Source organism: Periplaneta americana, chromosome 12 (genome assembly GCF_040183065.1).
Source record: "Periplaneta americana isolate PAMFEO1 chromosome 12, P.americana_PAMFEO1_priV1, whole genome shotgun sequence".
Classification (NCBI taxonomy): domain Eukaryota; kingdom Metazoa; phylum Arthropoda; class Insecta; order Blattodea; family Blattidae; genus Periplaneta; species Periplaneta americana.
This window is the reverse complement of record NC_091128.1, coordinates 157,230,658-157,249,962: the sequence shown is the minus strand read 5'-3', so window position 1 is coordinate 157,249,962 and position 19,305 is coordinate 157,230,658. Positions and strand designations below refer to the sequence as shown.

General features: G+C 32.6%; 1 protein-coding gene across 6 annotated transcripts in view; it reads left to right on the top strand.

Annotated features, from left to right (window-relative positions):
- Rok (Rho kinase) overlaps positions 1-19,305 on the top strand; it is a 110,382-nt gene that overhangs the window by 60,003 nt on the left and 31,074 nt on the right. The gene's annotated exons all lie outside the window — the stretch shown is intronic.

The window sequence follows — 19,305 nt, the reverse complement described above, 5'->3', positions numbered from 1 at the left end:
CTGAACTACATATTCGTTACATACACAGGGATATCCTTTTCAATTTCAAGGAGATTTCTCTCTTTTGTTTTGATGACAATGATAAATGAGAAACTTATTTTGCATAAATATGTGTATACAAATGCTATAAAAAATGTAAGATCTTCTTTTGCAAGCTCGAGGTATTCTTGTATTCTTTTGATGCAAAACTGATCTGCACTATGCAAAAAAAAAGTCTAGTTTCAATATTCCATCAGTAGGTCCATATTTCCTTTATATTTCTTTGAATTCCAGCCAGTTGAAAGTAACAGTCTAAAATGGATTCAGTTTTCATCAGTGACTGTTACAATTGTTTTGAGTTTCTTCCAGATAATACTAAAAACACTATTGTTTAAAATTATGCAAACTTAATTGCATGTCCGCAAAATCACACTCAGTATTTGCCACATCTTATGGTATGTAGCTAAATTTTCTTCAAATATACTGGAATGAGGGTAGCTCAGTTGGTAGAGCAGCTGGCTACAGACTGAAAGGTCCGGGGTTCGATCCCAGGTGGTGACAGGATTTTTTCTCGTTGCCAAACTTTCAGAATGGCCCCGAGGTTCACTCAGCCTCCTATAAAATTGAGTAGCGGGTCTTTCCCAGGGGTAAAAGGCGGTCAGAGCGTGGTGCCGACCACACCACTTCATTCTAGTGCCGAGGTCATGGAAAGCATGGGGCTCTACCTCCATGCCCTCAAGTGCCTTCATGGCATGTTACGGGGATACCTTTACCTTTTTTACCTTTTTTATACTGGAATGAATGAAATTTCTGTTTGTCAAGTGATGTCAACCAGAAATAAAATTTTCCTTGTAAAGTCATCGATTCTATCTCTGCCTGTTACTATGGTAACATCTTGGCTTTACAAACTACTATTCAAAGTGTGAAATTCGTGAAATAGATAAGGAACGAAGGCCAGTTTAAGAATCCAAAAGAATTAGAAAATGGGTTTGCATATTCTGATTTCTCCTATTGCAGATATCGATACAGTAAAAGTTGGGTGGTATCCATTCATTTCGAGTAAAATTATCGTTGTTCTCGATTACATTTATTTATTGAATGGGGTTAAGTACCAGTACGATAATGGGATGAGGGGGGGGGGGTGATGTCGCAAAGAAATGTCTCACCCAAAATTGTGCCGCATCTTCAAAAAGTTTGGGAACCACTGCATTAGAGTACAGTAATGTGCATGCAGTGGTAAGATATTCACTGCGTTGTCATGTATTCATCTTGAAAATTACATCAAGTGCAGAAAGAACAAGACAAGCACTTAGCCATAAATCTTCTGGCAGCCCAAATGTTTTGTGGCAATATTGAAATTGGTTGTGCGACTTCTAAATATTTATTAATTTTCACAAAAGAAAAAATATATCATTTGTTAATATAGAACAACATTTTTAGGAGATAAAACATAGAAAACGTTAATTTTTTTTACAGTTGTAGATGGTTAGCAACTTAGGCTATCTAGTATGAAAAGCTGATGCTTCAGCTGTTTGGTTAAAGGTGCGTCATGATGTAACAGTGCATGGCTAACGAGAAAGACAGGCTTCGGCACAAATCGGAGTCACGTGGTTATCATAGTCTAGTCATGACCATCTTAACAATCGTCTAATATAAATACATATTCAAAATTCCAAAAAACAAAGAAATTTCTATATTAAATTTATGTTAAACATGCATTTACATATAAACTTGTTCATTGTTGGCCATGTTATGACTAAGAATGTGATGTCACACCTGTCTTTCTCGTTAGCCACAGTAACAGTGTAACGTAAGAGATAGTCTGAATTTCTCTAGACTTATCTAATTGACACGCAGTAAAACTTTGATTGTTTTTTACTTCGAATATCGTAATTTCCAACAACTGTTGTTCACTGTTTATTACTGTTGAATCCGATCATTATCAACATTTTGTTAACAATAATTTTGGTTCACTGCTGTGGAGTAACAGTTAGCATATGAACGAAGAAAGATGAATAAATTTTGTTCAGAAATATCTGCTACTGTATGACAAAACACGAAAGTACTCTGTAATAATCATTCCTGTGATAATGCTTGGCATGAAATAAGTAAATTAACAGAAACATCGGGTAAAAATTAAAACCCAGCAAAGCATTATAGAATGAAATTTTGTTTTCTCTCTGAGAATATAGTGAAATAAAGTGGAAAATTCTCCATGTTTATCCCTAGTTAAAAATATCGTTAATCCAATATTTCCTCTTCTTGTTTCGGATATGTATTTGATTCTTTTCGGTCCGATTCCACTAGATGTGACGGCGGCAGATGATTCGTTTTGATTTGGTTCGGTTCGATTCCGCTGAGTTGGAGCGGGTCTTTACAGAACTTGAACATTATCGGAAATTCAAGCTTTTAAAATAGAAAGTATTTTGTAAAATACCTTTCCACATTAAAAGTAAATATTTAAAATATCAGCCAACTTATAATAGGTACGTACACATCAAGTCATTTAAAAGCTTCCTTCTTTTTCCCTTCTTTATGCCCCCCTTGAGCCCTCTTCGCTCCACCCCTGTGGGTGCACCACTGTCAGGAGAAATATACCAATAATTGGTAAGGCAAAAAGTATGATTAGTAGGATTTTTATGATAAAAAAATTTAGTGGTATGAAATAGTGAATGACAGTTGGTAGAAATGATGATACCAGTAGTTGAAGACAACAATAATTGAAGCTGCGCTGTATCTGGGTTATCCCTTCAGAACAAGAGTCACTAGCTGATTCTTCTTCCTTGTCTTGATAGTTGTCACAGTTTTTGGAACTAATTGACTGCGATCATCAGAGTTCTTCTGTAAAGAGAATTAATAGTCAGGATTTCTTAAATAGCAGAAAGATGATAGCAATGGGCATATCCTTTTGAAGAATGATGGCTGCAGATTGGTGGGTTCTTGCTGAAGCCTCAGACTGTTTGCATGATAGGTGCTGAGCGACTAGACATCCTGTGATAGAGCATGTTGGGTAGTGGAATGCTCCTCCAGGTTCATTGCATTAATGTCTTGTTACATGTTAGTTAGATGGAGGTAGCTGACATGCCATAGTGTACCCTTGAGGAACAAAGACAATCTTGGTGAGAAGTGAACTGTCTAGCAGCAAAGTAACTCAGCAGCCAATTTCACCAATTTTCGTCAGATTTCGTTTGCCTGTCGTCAAATTAAAATTGTTACATCACAGATAGTCGTTTTTGGTTCATGATGTCGACTGACAGGGATTCTATAACAAATACTATCATAAAAACAATTGAATAATTCGGTTGTTCTAAACTATCGAACTTCTAGATTGGAAACTATGAAATGATTTATTTGGTTTACAAGTCAAAATCAAGAAATAAAAACCGAATGAGAACTATCAAGTGAATTATTCTACTTTCAAACAATTATTCAGTAGCTTAGACTCAACAATATCCCATTAAGCTAGTGCGTATTTTTCTCCATTGCTCAAAAACAGTCGTCTCAATTGTAATTATGTAATATATTCAACTGTTTCCTTAATAGTAACAGAAAAATAGGTGATCGTCAGTTTCATAGACCTTTAGTTAGTATATGGAGTATTTAAGGAGGCCATGCATCTTCTGTAAAAACAAAGATTGTAGTATGGAAGTTTGCTGATTCGTCAGTGATATTAAAAATCATTTGCATTCCAAACACATCAGTTAAACTTAAAAAAAGAAAATGCTAGATTTTTATAAAAATAATGCATAAAGTAGAAGAATTGTAAGACAACCTGACAAGAATATGTAAATTATAAATTTAGCTGGAAACTGTAGACACATAATATAGAGTAAAAAGTATACTAGAAGAAGTATCACATACAAATAACTTACATGACAAGAAGACGACCAATGTGAAGTGTAAGGACTGTATTCTTTGGTATTAGTGATACGTGCGAAATGTTCCACAGTTACTTTCATTGTTACATTTACCCTTCTAGATATCTAAAATACTGTATTTAAGCAAAACAACCTCGCAAAATAACGCCAAATTTAGAACATTTTGCGAAATATGTCAATAATCACGAAATACACCCCCTCTATAGTAAAAACTACGAAATATGAAGCAAAATTTTATTTAATATTGTTAAAAACATGTTTGTGACTTTCGTTTCAGTTAATTTGTCAGTCACTTGGTGATCCCAATATTTCTGTATTTTCTCTATGAATATTGTGTACAGTCACTTTTACTATCCTTATGGCTACTGAAAAAAGATCGGTTCCTGTACTCATAGAATATTCTTAATTTTTGCTGCAGTCTGTTATGCACCAGAGACTATATTTTGTTGTGAAAAGGTTTCGGGAGGACTAGTAGATGACCACAATGAATTTGGTGTGAATTGTTTTAATGCAGTATGGTTCCCTACATATAATATGGACTGTGAAGTGCGTACACGAAAATGCTGTGCAGACAATGTAGAAACCATACTTAGTTTATATTTTGATGATGCTGATATGTGATACATGTAATCAAAAAGAAAAAAAAAAGTATCAACAAGTTTTAAAACATAATACATTTAATTGATAACTTATCCCACGAAATATCCAAGTGGCAAGTTTAACACAGAAATCACTCATTTATTTCACAAAAAAAAAATATAGTTCCTAAAAATATGCAGCATAAAATCTTAAAAATGACAACTAGCGTGTAGGAAGAAGTGACCTACCAGTATTAGGCCTGGTTTCTTCAACCTTCGTTAAATTATAACAGTGTGTTATTCCAATTTAACTGTAAACTTAACGGTTGAAGCATTTCTTTAACTACTGTTAGTACTAACAGGCTGTTAAAACCCATGTTAATTTAACTGCCCAATTTCATGCAGTTAAATCATTTAACTCTCTGTTAGCATAGAAGTATCCAATATGGCTGGTGCGTTAGATGCTGAACTTATATAGGCTATCTGCATTATTTAGAAAATGATATCCATGAATACATAAACAGAGCAGATGATTTCTGTGATTTGACAGACCAGAAGTTCATACAAAGGTATAGCTATTTTCTGCCAAGCCTCACTTTTCGCTTTCAACTTAGATCCGTTTTGTTTAATTGGTTTATACTGGGAAATAATTTCCAGCAGAAGGTTTCTTTCGAAAGAAGAGAAATTAGTCCCAAGATTTCTTTTTGTTCCAGTGTTTTCCATTTCATAATAGCAATACCAATACGCCGCTCCATGCTATTGTGATACAGACGAGGAAAGAAGCAGAAATCAAACCTCAGAGAATAGACAGACTTCTATTCTCTCTGAATCAAACAATGGAAACAAGCGAGAGTCGCAATTGTCAGAGTTCAGAAAACAGAAGTGAGCCTATACTTGGTTATAGGTTATGGTTAAACTCTAGAATCTCTGGTCCTAACAGAGAGTTAACAAACAGAATGTTAAAATGTGAAATGTAAAGTCGAAGAAACGCAATATTTTTAACAGCAATTCATACTTTTAACTTACAGTTAATTAATGCTATGTTAGGTGCATTATAACGAAGGTTGAAGAAACCGGGCCTTAGTGTAGCTAGGATTATCCTGTTGTTATTGAATGTCCAAACATAAATGAAAACCCGTTTCATCCATAATTATATTCGAGTCATAGAGCTATAATAAAAAAATTACATTATTAATCTAAACTGATTACTAGAGATGGGTCGATATAGGAGCTATTTGTAATCCAACATCACAGAGTGTCTTAAAAAAAGAAAAAAGAAATTACTGGAATAGAGTAGAATAACACACATTTCTTTGTGCAATTTATTGAAAGTGTCTAATTGCATAATAATTGTCACTATTTTAACAATTTACAATTCAGTGACGAATTGAAATGCTGTCTTCATATTTATGACAAACTATGAAATTACGATGCATGTAGATGAAAAGTCATTGTTGTTAGTTTCATATATTGATCGTGGTTGGTGAAACTGGTTGTGTGTCTTTTTATCTAATTATATTTGTTGGTGAACAACTCATGAACCCACCATTAACTCTTACTTCAGTTATGTGTTACAAGATTTAGTGAAATTAGTGATTAGAATGTTACCGTAGTTATATTTTTACTGATATGATCATGAAGTTCTCCATTGTCTGTGTGATCGAGTAGTCAGATGTTTATGAATTTTGTCATTTCATACACATTTCGCTTGAACTTAGTGGAACTTCACCTCTGCGGAATTTTGTAGTGGTCCTATGTTAATCCCCAGTAGTGGTCCTGGCTGATGTACCCTGATTGTTGTCAGACTGTAGATATCTATCAGAGATTTTTAACGTAGTGTCACTACAAACACGACCTCTGGTCATGTAACTTAACATGATAGCCTGTTGAATTTAATGTTGTGCAGAATAATAGAATTTTACCTTCAGTGACTTTGAGGTTATGTTATGTGATTATGAAAATGTTCAGTATTATAAATGTGAAATATTCTCTCTCCATTCTTAAAAATTTTTTAATCTTTTCTCTTCCCACTCTGCTTTAATTTCTTTTATTGTTCCCTATTGTTCCTCAATTAATCCACTCACACACAGAGAAAAAGTCATTTAGTTTGAATAGTAATGACTAGTCTTTGTGTATATAGGTTGAATCTTACTGCATTTCTGATGTCGAGATATCGCTAAGGGATTGCCATTGACTCTCCTGTTAAGTACTGTCTGTAGAGAAAAAGGCAACTCTAGGGATTGTTCGAAAGTCTTTCTTACAAACTTGATGGAATGCCTTAAAATTCTTTATGCTCGACCATGCCGAAATGTAGTAATTATACACCTGGTAATAGCCCTTTATGCACCTCATTAAAGTACACCTATTCATTATAATTCAGTTGTTCAGCCAATGACAAATCACCTTTGTACCATTATAAAACCGCAAGTATCGATTATTCTCGGATATGCGATCGAAAGACAATTAGCGAAAAGTCAAGGAGGCTGGAAATCCAATACTTTCGCAGAAGGTTATGTTCTATTACTATAATAATTAGCGTTAATTGTAAATAATATTCAAATAAATTCAATTTGTCATCTCGTTTTTCAATTCTAAATCAATTTCCAGGTTATATCAAGACTAATGTTCATCTTATTCTCTACGTTATATCAAGGTCAATGACATTTTGCCTCGGAAAAAATCAGTACTTTCGCGTCTGCGCACATCTCACAATTCAGGTCAGTTCGCTCCTCACTTACATAACCATAACATGAATACTTTTGAATAATTTCAAGTTAGAAATATGGTCGAGCATAAAAAGTCGTATGAAACTTGCCTATAATGGTAATTAAGATGCTTGTATGAAAATTATGAAACTTGCTTGCACTCGTTTCATAAACAAACATACTCGCGTCTTAATTACTACCATTATAGGCTCGTTGCATAATGTACTATCCATACATCATAAACTCAGTCTGATATAGAATCCACAACATTATATACCTCTTGAAGGAAGCAGTTCTCTGAATTTTTTCATGTGAAAATTCATTAAGCTGTGTTTGAAATCTGTTACTGAAAGAATTGAGATCTCAGTCTTGGCATCTCGAAAATAATTCTCAGGATGCATACATGTAGGGACAAGCATTTGCTCAAGTCTGGCATGGTTATAGTTGTTAGTATCACTCTCTGTTTCCATCTGCTGCTTGCTTCAGACCTTGATATTTTAAGATAGTTTTGTGTAACAGTATTGTCTTCTTCTAGATTCCTTGGTAATATACTCTGTGGAAGTGGATTAATTCCTTGTTTCTTAAATTTTTTTCTTCATCCTTATCCTTTCCCTCTCTCTTTTCATCCCTTGTCTGTCAGGACAGAATTGTATATACAGTGAAACCTGTTCAAGACGGAAGTGACATGGTCCTAATTTTTTTTCCGTTGTGGACAGGTTTCCGTATTATTCAGGTGTGACATTAAAATGGAATATTTTGTCATTCATATACATGAAAAACAAAATGACATGCCGCAAATTGCAAGAAGTACAAAATATTCCATTTAACACTAATCACATTAAATCAGCTTTCTTTCACTTATTACGTTGGTGAATCATCTTGATTAAAATCTCATTAGTCATTAAACATTACTAAAGTTTACTAATCTCATTCTATTTAATATCTAACACTATACTCTAATACTGTACTGCATATCACTGCACATTATTAATTAATTGGACTAGGAGCCATCTATTAGAAGCCTTGAATTCTGGTTTATTTAATTTCTTTCTCAGTTCAATAGCTTGCTTTGCAGAACAGATCCAGAAATTGGCTTGTTCTTTGAAAGGTCATGAAGAACCCACTCTCATAACAGTTCATTTATTTTCACATAAACAGTTGCTTTCTGGTTCCTTTTGTGTCACCAGTGTTGGCCACAAGCCACTCACTGATTATGATCTTTAATTTTTAAAGTGTCACACCTGAGTTTTCCACAACTGAACTTCAACATTAATTCACATGGACTTTGTTTCTAATTTTCCTTTATCTCAATAACTTTTACTTCATCACTTAATGTTAATGCCACATTTTATGCAACTTTTTTTTTTTACGTCGAAATCACTACACTTGCTCTCTGTCTAGCTACGACAGTATACGGGTGTGAAGCATTGAAAATCTTTGAAGGGACTCGTCTGCCTAGTCAACAGGGTAATAAAATTTATGACCGACAGGCCAACACACCCTCGCACCCTCTAAAATTTTACAAAGAAAACTTGTTTTTATCTTAGTGACCTACATATTTTGTATATTCCTTGAAATTACACGCTATTTCAAAATATAGTTACAAAATATAGTGTGTCCAAAATATTGTTTCCGTTTTGAACAGTAGCAGACAGTTTCCGTTTCCGCGTTGGACAGTTTCCGTTTTATTCAGGAAAAATTACACATAATACATACAAATTTCACCGGGACCAATAAATTGTTCCAAAATAGACAGGATTCCGGATTATTCAGGTTCCGATTTGAACAGGTTTCACTGTAGTAGGAATTACTTTCACAAGAAACCCTTTTTTAATTCATCACAGATTATGTATTTCACTAATTATTTTATGACTTAATGTTAATTTAAATATCAACTGCAGAAACAACACTAGTTTACCATTTGATGTATATACAGACAACTCCTTTATTTACTTCAGCATATGAAACAACTTGCAATAAACCTTTCAGGGACAACAGTGCAATATAAAGTAGGTATTTATTAATGTGGATTTAACTACAGAAGTGTAGGAATAGAGTTGAAATTGTTTTTAATTGATGGATAATAACTTAATTTTGTGAAGGGAAATGGTATGGATTTACCATGCCTGGAAAGATTGAACAGGATCAATTTCATTTCAGTAGTCGGAATAGAAATTTGAATCATGTCTAGTCTGATTTTCAACAAAACTCGTGAACATAATTTTTGTTACATGTGTGCTTTATTTGTCTGGAACTTGTACAGCAAATACAATATTTGTGTTTTAGTCACTTTCGTAATAATAAAAGTTTACTAAAATAAAAGCAATGTAGTATTGGAGGTCCAACTTAACTACTTATTTTATTATTTCGTCTTAGTTACGTGGATCTGTTTGAATCCTAACCTTGTGTCGAGTAATTATGTTTTTCTTTCCACACTGAATGTAAAAAAAATTGATGATTTCTTTGCATACAGAGTGAACAGTAAGTAATATCATTAATTTCAGGGAGTTATTCTTTGAGATATTTCAAACAAAAAGGTTTAATACAATTTTCTTCGTTTTTGCTTCCTTTTCGAGAAAAAAAAATATGTGGAACATTTCATAGCGTGTTTTGGGAAAGTTATTGATTTAATTCCCAATATGCTCAGTCAGTTTAAGAGAGCAGTGTATTATGATAATAAATGATTGAAAGAATTTTAGTTTTGTCCTTTAAATGTGCAGAAATGTGATCCGAACAAAAGTAACTGTTCTGGAAAGGAGTTTTAAAATATTACGTTTGTTTGGATCAAATTTCTGTACATTTAAAGGACAAAACTAAAAGTCTTTCAATCGTTTATTGTCATAATATACTACTCTTTTAAATTGACTGAGCATATTGGGAATTAATTCAATGGCTTTCCCAAAATACGTTATGAAATGTTTCACATAAGAGGAAGCAAAAACGATAAGAATTATATTAAACTTTTTTGGTTTAAAATATCTCAAAGAATAACCACTTGAAATTAATGCCATTACTTACAGTTCATTCTCAACATTGATTATACTTTTTCTTCCTTCCTAGTCCTTCATAATTTTTTTTTCTATATAATGATTTTTTTAAAGCAAACTGAATTCTCTGTTATGTTTGTTATTTATTATTGGAGTAAAATTCGGTCTGGCACTGGGGATCGAATCCAGGACCTTCAGCTCTAAGCACTGAATGCTCAACCACTGAACTATGCCAGGCTCTATCCACAGGACCAGATAGAACTTCCTCTCCTTGGTTTTCCCTTTTGGCCACTCTATATTTCGACTTTACAGTATATCATTGTATGGCAGCATGCTCATACAGGGTGATTCAGACCACCCGTAACAGTAATTTATTTCGGAAATTAGTGAATTAAAATTTTCGAGACAAAAATATTTATTACTAAAGCACATGTAAACTTTCACTTGAGCTTGATTTCATCAATCAATCTTAACAGGAAGTAGGGTCAATGGCGTATCAGTTTAAAATTTTAAATGGGAGTAGTGGTGAAATATGGTACCAATTGATAGAGCTCTTCAAAACAAACAACTTTCAGAGGAAACGTTTTTATTAATTCCTACTTTTTCAATGAGAAAACGTACAAAAAAGCAATGAGTGATTCGGACCTCAGTTAAGTAATTTATTTCGGACACTGGTGCATTCAAATTTTCAAGACAAAAATATTTTTAACTAAAGCACATGTGAACTTTCACTTGAGCTTGATTTCATCGATCAATCTTAACAGGAAGTAGGGTCAGTGGCGTATCACTTTAAAATTTCCAATGGGAGTCCGGTCAAATTTGGTACTATTTGATAGAGCTCTTCAAAACAAACAACTTTCATAGGAAACGTTTTTATTAATTCCTACTCTTTCAATGAGAAAACGTACGAAAAACAGTGCCATCAATATTAAGAAATGTTACAATACGAAAATGTAAACAAGACAGTTAATGTTGACAGATGTTACTGAAAACTGGACAATGTCATTAATTTTTAGAAATGTTCAAACTGTCTGCTGTTCTGAGCAGCACACACCCGTACTCTTGTTCTAACACTGTCAGTAACTCCTAATACATTTTCTTCTCGTAACATTTCTCTGTATTAATGGCATTATCTTTTTGTACGTTTTCTCATTGAAAGAGTAGAAATTAAAAAAAACGTTTCCTCTGAAAGTTGTTTGTTTTGAAGAGCTCTATCAAATGGTACCATATTTGACCCCGACTCCCATTTGAAATTTTAAACTGATACGCCACTGACCCTACTTCCTGTTAAGATTGATTGATGAAATCAAGCTCAAGTGAAAGTTCACATGTGCTTTAGTAATAAATATTTTTGTCTCGAAAATTTTAATGCACTAGTTTCCGAAATAAATCACTGTTACGGGTGGTCTGTATCACCCTGTATATTAAGTGACTTGTGCGGCCGAGAACCAACAGTTACGTACTGTTAGACAATGCTGCTTAATATATGAGTGCGCTCCTATACAATGACACGCAGTAATGTCGAAACATGGAGTAGCCAAAAAGGAAAACCAAGGAGAGGAGTTCGAGTTCGATCTGTTGCTGTGGATGGAGCCCCAGCATAGGTCAGTGGTAGAGCGAGCATTCAGTGTGTAGAACTGAAGGTCCTTGATTCGATCCCCAGTACCGGAGCAAATTTTTCTCCATTAAAAATAAATATTTTTTGTTGTAGTTATTCATTTTTAGTGTTCAATTGAACCTGTAAGATAGGAGTGCTGTATCAAAAGTCATGAGCATATCGATATCGCTATCGAAGTTGAAAGGTTCACAGAAACATGCACATTATGATGAAGTATGTTGCCTTCCTCTTCTTCAAGAAATCACCAACCAAGATGCAGTATGATATGAAGGAAAAAGATTATAATGCTGCGAAAAATAGATTTCCAGATTATCAGAGATATATACATTTTCTGTATCCCTGATATCAAAATAGTAATTGTGGAAATGCTATCCATCCATCTCTCTTTGTCTCACTTTGTGTACAACGACCTTTACTAAACTGTTGGACGAATGTTGTGCATATTCATTGTCTGAGTCAGATCTTTCAGAAATGAGGAGTGAAGTACATGAAATACAGTAATTTTTAATAAATTAATGGGCCCCATATTAAAAAAAAAAGACAAAATGGCGTTGTCTTGTGATAAATTAAATGGTGTAGATCATGGTGTGTCTCCAAAAACATTTTGTGTCAGAGAAATTGATTATTAATTATTTATATAACTAGAAAATCTCAGGAAAAGGCTCCATATCTTAAAGATACCTACGTTATTTACTTTGCACAATTAATGTAACTCTGGCGGAAATGTACGGAAATAACCAAAAGAAGTGTTGTTTATTAGTGAAAGTAACTATTGCTGTTCATAGGATTATATTTCCCATTCAAACTTCATCAGATAAAATTTTCATGTTTTAAAGATATAGTCCAGATCTGGCACCTTCAGACTACCGTATGTTCGGTTTTTAATGCCAGGGGCCTGTTTCATAAAAGTATAGTAAAAAAAGCTCTAGTAGCTTACTATAGTAAATTTAGATTGCTACTTAATTTTATTTTGATGTTTCAGAAAATTTTGACTCTAGTAGATCATAGCCTACTTGATAATACTTATGAATACATCATCTAGCTGGATGACATGTAAATATAATAGGAGGCCATGGTTAGTGCAATTTGTAATGGCTGAAAACATAACCTAAAATGTTCATTGAATTAATAAGTATTTTCAGATATATCAAACTCTTTCATTGGCCTAAATCTTCTTTGCTTCTATATTCATCACTGTTCCTTGATTCTGAAGCCATTTGTTGATAATTTAATTCCTTTTACTTAAATATTGTGCACCAGTAACTAATTTTACCCAACTATGGAGTTGAGTAAATATCTTAGCATTGAACTAAAGTAAAGTGACCAGATGTCCTGATTTGGCCGAGACAGTTCCAGTTTTCAGAGTCATGTCACTTTGTCCCCATCAGGTTTAGCTGGGATGCTGGAATGTTCCGGTTTTCCCAAGTCAAATGAAATTACCAATGAGTTGAGATTGTAAATGAAATTGCTTAACTTTCAACACTAGTGAACAGTTACGATTAAGAGTGTAGGCAGAGTTAGTGTGTTAGGTTAGGTGGTGAGTAAAAAAATCGTGTCATGACATTACAATGTCTCTCGCATTTCACCAAGTAAATCAATTATAAAAATGAGTCATTAGTAAATTCGTAGCATCTTTGCATTTAATAATATAATATGACTTGTTAGATCAGTTTCAGAATCATAAGATTATCTGCCTTTTCATGGCTCATGTCATAAGTTGATGCTCCTGTAGGCTAAGTGGAGAAATATGAAGAAAGCAAGAAGCAGTTATAGGCCACGTGTAGAATATAGTAAAATTTATGAAACACCTTCTTGTTTAACTTAGTAAAAACTTAACTAAATGAGAGTTTCTCTTACTAGTTACTGTAGTAAAATTTATGAAACACCTTCTTGTTTAACTTAGTAAAAACTTAAGTAAATGAGAGTTTCTCTTACTAGTTACTGTAGTAAAATTTATGGAACACCTTCTTGTTTAACTTAGTAAAAACTTAAGTAAATGAGAGTTTCTCTTACTAGTTACTGTAGTAAAATTTATGAAACACCTTCTTGTTTAACTTAGTAAAAACTTAAGTAAATGAGAGTTTCTCTTACTAGTTACTGTAGTAAAATTTATGAAACACCTTCTTGTTTAACTTAGTAAAAACTGAAGTAAATGAGAGTTTCTCTTACTAGTTACTGTAGTAAAATTTATGAAACACCTTCTTGTTTAACTTAGTAAAAACTTAAGTAAATGAGAGTTTCTCTTACTAGTTACTGTAGTAAAATTTATGAAACACCTTCTTGTTTAACTTACTAAAAACTTAAGTAAATGAGAGTTTCTCGTAGTTGTTACTGTAGTAAAATTTATGGAACACCTTCTTGTTTAACTTAGTAAAAACTTAAGTAAATGAGAGTTTCTCTTACTAGTTACTGTAGTAAAATTTATGAAACACCTTCTTGTTTAACTTAGTAAAAACTTAAGTAAATGAGAGTTTCTCGTAGTTGTTACTGTAGTAAAATTTATGGAACACCTTCTTGTTTAACTTAGTAAAAACTTAAGTAAATGAGAGTTTCTCGTAGTTGTTACTGTAGTAAAATTTATGGAACACCTTCTTGTTTAACTTAGTAAAAACTGAAGTAAATGAGAGTTTCTCTTAGTAGTTACTGTAGTAAAATTTATGAAACACCTTCTTGTTTAACTTAGTAAAAACTTAAGTAAATGAGAGTTTCTCTTACTAGTTACTGTAGTAAAATTTATGAAACACCTTCTTGTTTAACTTACTAAAAACTTAAGTAAATGAGAGTTTCTCGTAGTTGTTACTGTAGTAAAATTTATGGAACACCTTCTTGTTTAACTTAGTAAAAACTGAAGTAAATGAGAGTTTCTCTTAGTAGTTACTGTAGTAAAATTTATGGAACACCTTCTTGTTTAACTTAGTAAAAACTGAAGTAAATGAGAGTTTCTCTTAGTAGTTACTGTAGTAAAATTTATGGAACACCTTCTTGTTTAACTTAGTAAAAACTGAAGTAAATGAGAGTTTCTCTTAGTAGTTACTGTAGTAAAATTTATGAAACACCTTCTTGTTTAACTTAGTAAAAACTTAAGTAAATGAGAGTTTCTCTTACTAGTTACTGTAGTAAAATTTATGAAACACCTTCTTGTTTAACTTACTAAAAACTTAAGTAAATGAGAGTTTCTCGTAGTTGTTACTGTAGTAAAATTTATGGAACACCTTCTTGTTTAACTTAGTAAAAACTGAAGTAAATGAGAGTTTCTCTTAGTAGTTACTGTAGTAAAATTTATGGAACACCTTCTTGTTTAACTTAGTAAAAACTGAAGTAAATGAGAGTTTCTCTTAGTAGTTACTGTAGTAAAATTTATGGAACACCTTCTTGTTTAACTTAGTAAAAACTGAAGTAAATGAGAGTTTCTCTTAGTAGTTACTGTAGTAAAATTTATGAAACACCTTCTTGTTTAACTTAGTAAAAACTTAAGTAAATGAGAGTTTCTCTTACTAGTTACTGTAGTAAAATTTATGAAACACCTTCTTGTTTAACTTACTAAAAACTTAAGTAAATGAGAGTTTCTCGTAGTTGTTACTGTAGTAAAATTTATGGAACACCTTCTTGTTTAACTTAGTAAAAACTTAAGTAAATGAGAGTTTCTCTTACTAGTTACTGTAGTAAAATTTATGAAACACCTTCTTGTTTAACTTAGTAAAAACTTAAGTAAATGAGAGTTTCTCGTAGTTGTTACTGTAGTAAAATTTATGGAACACCTTCTTGTTTAACTTAGTAAAAACTGAAGTAAATGAGAGTTTCTCTTAGTAGTTACTGTAGTAAAATTTATGGAACTCCTTGTTTAACTTAGTAAAAACTGAAGTAAATGAGAGTTTCTCTTACTAGTTACTGTAGCAAAATTTATGGAACACCTTCTTGTTTAACTTAGTAAAAACTGAAGTAAATGAGAGTTTCTCTTACTAGTTACTGTAGTAAAATTTATGAAACACCTTCTTGTTTAACTTAGTAAAAACTTAAGTAAATGAGAGTTTCTCTTAGTAGTTACTGTAGTAAAATTTATGGAACACCTTCTTGTTTAACTTAGTAAAAACTGAAGTAAATGAGAGTTTCTCTTAGTAGTTACTGTAGTAAAATTTATGAAACACCTTCTTGTTTAACTTAGTAAAAACTTAAGTAAATGAGAGTTTCTCTTACTAGTTACTGTAGTAAAATTTATGAAACACCTTCTTGTTTAACTTACTAAAAACTTAAGTAAATGAGAGTTTCTCGTAGTTGTTACTGTAGTAAAATTTATGGAACACCTTCTTGTTTAACTTAGTAAAAACTGAAGTAAATGAGAGTTTCTCTTAGTAGTTACTGTAGTAAAATTTATGGAACACCTTCTTGTTTAACTTAGTAAAAACTGAAGTAAATGAGAGTTTCTCTTAGTAGTTACTGTAGTAAAATTTATGGAACACCTTCTTGTTTAACTTAGTAAAAACTGAAGTAAATGAGAGTTTCTCTTAGTAGTTACTGTAGTAAAATTTATGAAACACCTTCTTGTTTAACTTAGTAAAAACTTAAGTAAATGAGAGTTTCTCTTACTAGTTACTGTAGTAAAATTTATGAAACACCTTCTTGTTTAACTTACTAAAAACTTAAGTAAATGAGAGTTTCTCGTAGTTGTTACTGTAGTAAAATTTATGGAACACCTTCTTGTTTAACTTAGTAAAAACTTAAGTAAATGAGAGTTTCTCTTACTAGTTACTGTAGTAAAATTTATGAAACACCTTCTTGTTTAACTTAGTAAAAACTTAAGTAAATGAGAGTTTCTCGTAGTTGTTACTGTAGTAAAATTTATGGAACACCTTCTTGTTTAACTTAGTAAAAACTGAAGTAAATGAGAGTTTCTCTTAGTAGTTACTGTAGTAAAATTTATGGAACTCCTTGTTTAACTTAGTAAAAACTGAAGTAAATGAGAGTTTCTCTTACTAGTTACTGTAGCAAAATTTATGGAACACCTTCTTGTTTAACTTAGTAAAAACTGAAGTAAATGAGAGTTTCTCTTACTAGTTACTGTAGTAAAATTTATGAAACACCTTCTTGTTTAACTTAGTAAAAACTTAAGTAAATGAGAGTTTCTCTTAGTAGTTACTGTAGTAAAATTTATGGAACACCTTCTTGTTTAACTTAGTAAAAACTGAAGTAAATGACAGTTTCTCTTAGTAGTTACTGTAGTAAAATTTATGGAACTCCTTGTTTAACTTAGTAAAAACTGAAGTAAATGAGAGTTTCTCTTAGTAGTTACTGTAGTAAAATTTATGAAACACCTTCTTGTTTAACTTAGTAAAAACTGAAGTAAATGAGAGTTTCTCTTAGTAGTTACTATAATAATAATTTTTACCCTGGCAGTTACATGAAACACAGTTTAGTAAATACCATAGCAGGATGAAATTTACTGTAGTAATTATTTATTTAAATGTAGTAGTTATATGAAACACAATGCAGAAAATTAGTCTACTAATAATCAAGATTTACTAGTACATACTATAGTAAACTTTTATGAAACAGGCACCAGTGCAAAACACTACGAGAATAACAGAAATGTCGAACATGTGCATTATTGCCTTCTCTTTGGCAAAATGGAGTTGTGCTTCAAGGATATTGTTGAATTCTGGGAAAGATGGCAAAATGCGTTGACTGGGATTGTGATGTCGTGGAGAACTGGGGCAAGTGAAGACGTTAAACTCTTAACTCCTGTGAATCTTCTTTTTTGATATTGATATTGATACGGTCATGACTTTTTGTACAGCCCTCATAAATTCAATGTAACTACTGTATATTCATTTGTTCTCTTATTGATCTCCATCTTGTGCTGGAGTAAAGAATGGTCATGGTTGTAAGTCTGTAAGATGCAAAGTCCCCAGGAGGAACTCTACCTTTCATAACTCTTTACTCCATTCTCTGGCAGTGGTAAGTGCTTGTGATTGAAGTCTTAGGATGTAGAGGAAAGTGTTGCACCTACCGCATATCATGAAACTTTGCTTCATAATTTCTGCATTCATGCTTTTGCACATTGCTGAAACGTCTCTAACACGATCTTGTTCAGCTGGCTTTGAAGTGTACTGCACATGTAAGGTGCTCTCTGGAATTTCACACAGGGTGATACACGAAAACACAGAGCTTGTTATTGGAGGTGTTTTCGAGCAATAAAGTTCATGTGAATATTCGTCCGATTCTTATGCTGTAACAGAATCATAAGCATTAAATATGAAATTAAAATGTAGGAAATGTTAAAAGAAAAGGCTTTGTGAAGGTACTTTCTCATTGTAATAAACAAATCTCAGCTTTTTCTTGAGGTTATACTTGTTTCTGTACAGAAAGATACAGCCTTTGGATCACCATTTTTTATGGTGATGTAAAATGGTGTATGTCCAAGCCAAATTGTATAACAATGAATGATTTCCGAGTTAGACAACAAGCATATCTCCTCCAGTTAGATCACTTTTGTGAACATGAGATGATACTGGATAGTTCCTAGTTCAAGTTTCGAATAATTCATTGTTTTATTCTTTGTTCTTTCTCTACATTAAGTATTGAACATATACAGGGTGATCCAGTAAAAGCATACGAAAATTAAATAAGAAATAGAGGATGCTCACAGAACATTTTGGGGTCTGTGTAGTCAGATTAAGGAGATATGAGCTTTAACATGCCAGTCACTATTGCTTACTGTTTTTCATATTATCTGCATTTAGTATTTACGTTTATGTACATTTTAAAGTTATGTTTATATAATTTATAAATCTGAGTTAACAACAGAAGCCACCGGCGTACCTCAGTTGGCTAAAGCATTTGTCTGTTGATCCGAAGTTGCACTCAGGTGCGGGTTCGATTCCCATTTGGGCTGATTACCTGGTTGAGTTTTTTTCGAAGTTTTTCCCAACCGTAAGGCAAATGCCAGGTAATCTATGAGGATTTCTCGACCTCATCTCGCCAAATATCTCACTATCACCAATCCCATCAAAGCTAAATAACCTAGTAGTTGATACAGCGTCGTTAAATAACCAAGTAAAAAAAAAAACATAGAATTTTGTGTTTCGCAACAGGTGCTCGAAATGATGACTACCAACAATTACTGTTATATTTATTATTTCCATGTAGGCAATCCTCGTTTTGTTTGTTGACATATTGTCCACAAGGTGGTTCTGTCTATCATATTTATATTGTCACATTACAGAACATGATATGAGTCAATGACAGACCCTTTTATGTCATTCCAAGGGTTCATCACAGTACGTACAGTGTGTTGTTAACTCAGATTTGTAAACAATATGAAAATAATTAAAAATATAAATAAACGTAAATAATAAATGTAGATAATATAGATAACAGTAAGAAATATCGATAGACATACTTAAGCTTATATCTTCTCAGTCTGACTTCACAGACCCTGAGTCCCCTATTTCAAAATGTTTTCTAAAGCATACCTTATTTCCTGTTGTTTTGAACACTTCTTCTGAATCACCCTGTATATTTGGATGCTAATTGTTATCTAAGTATCCAGATGTTTTAATTCCC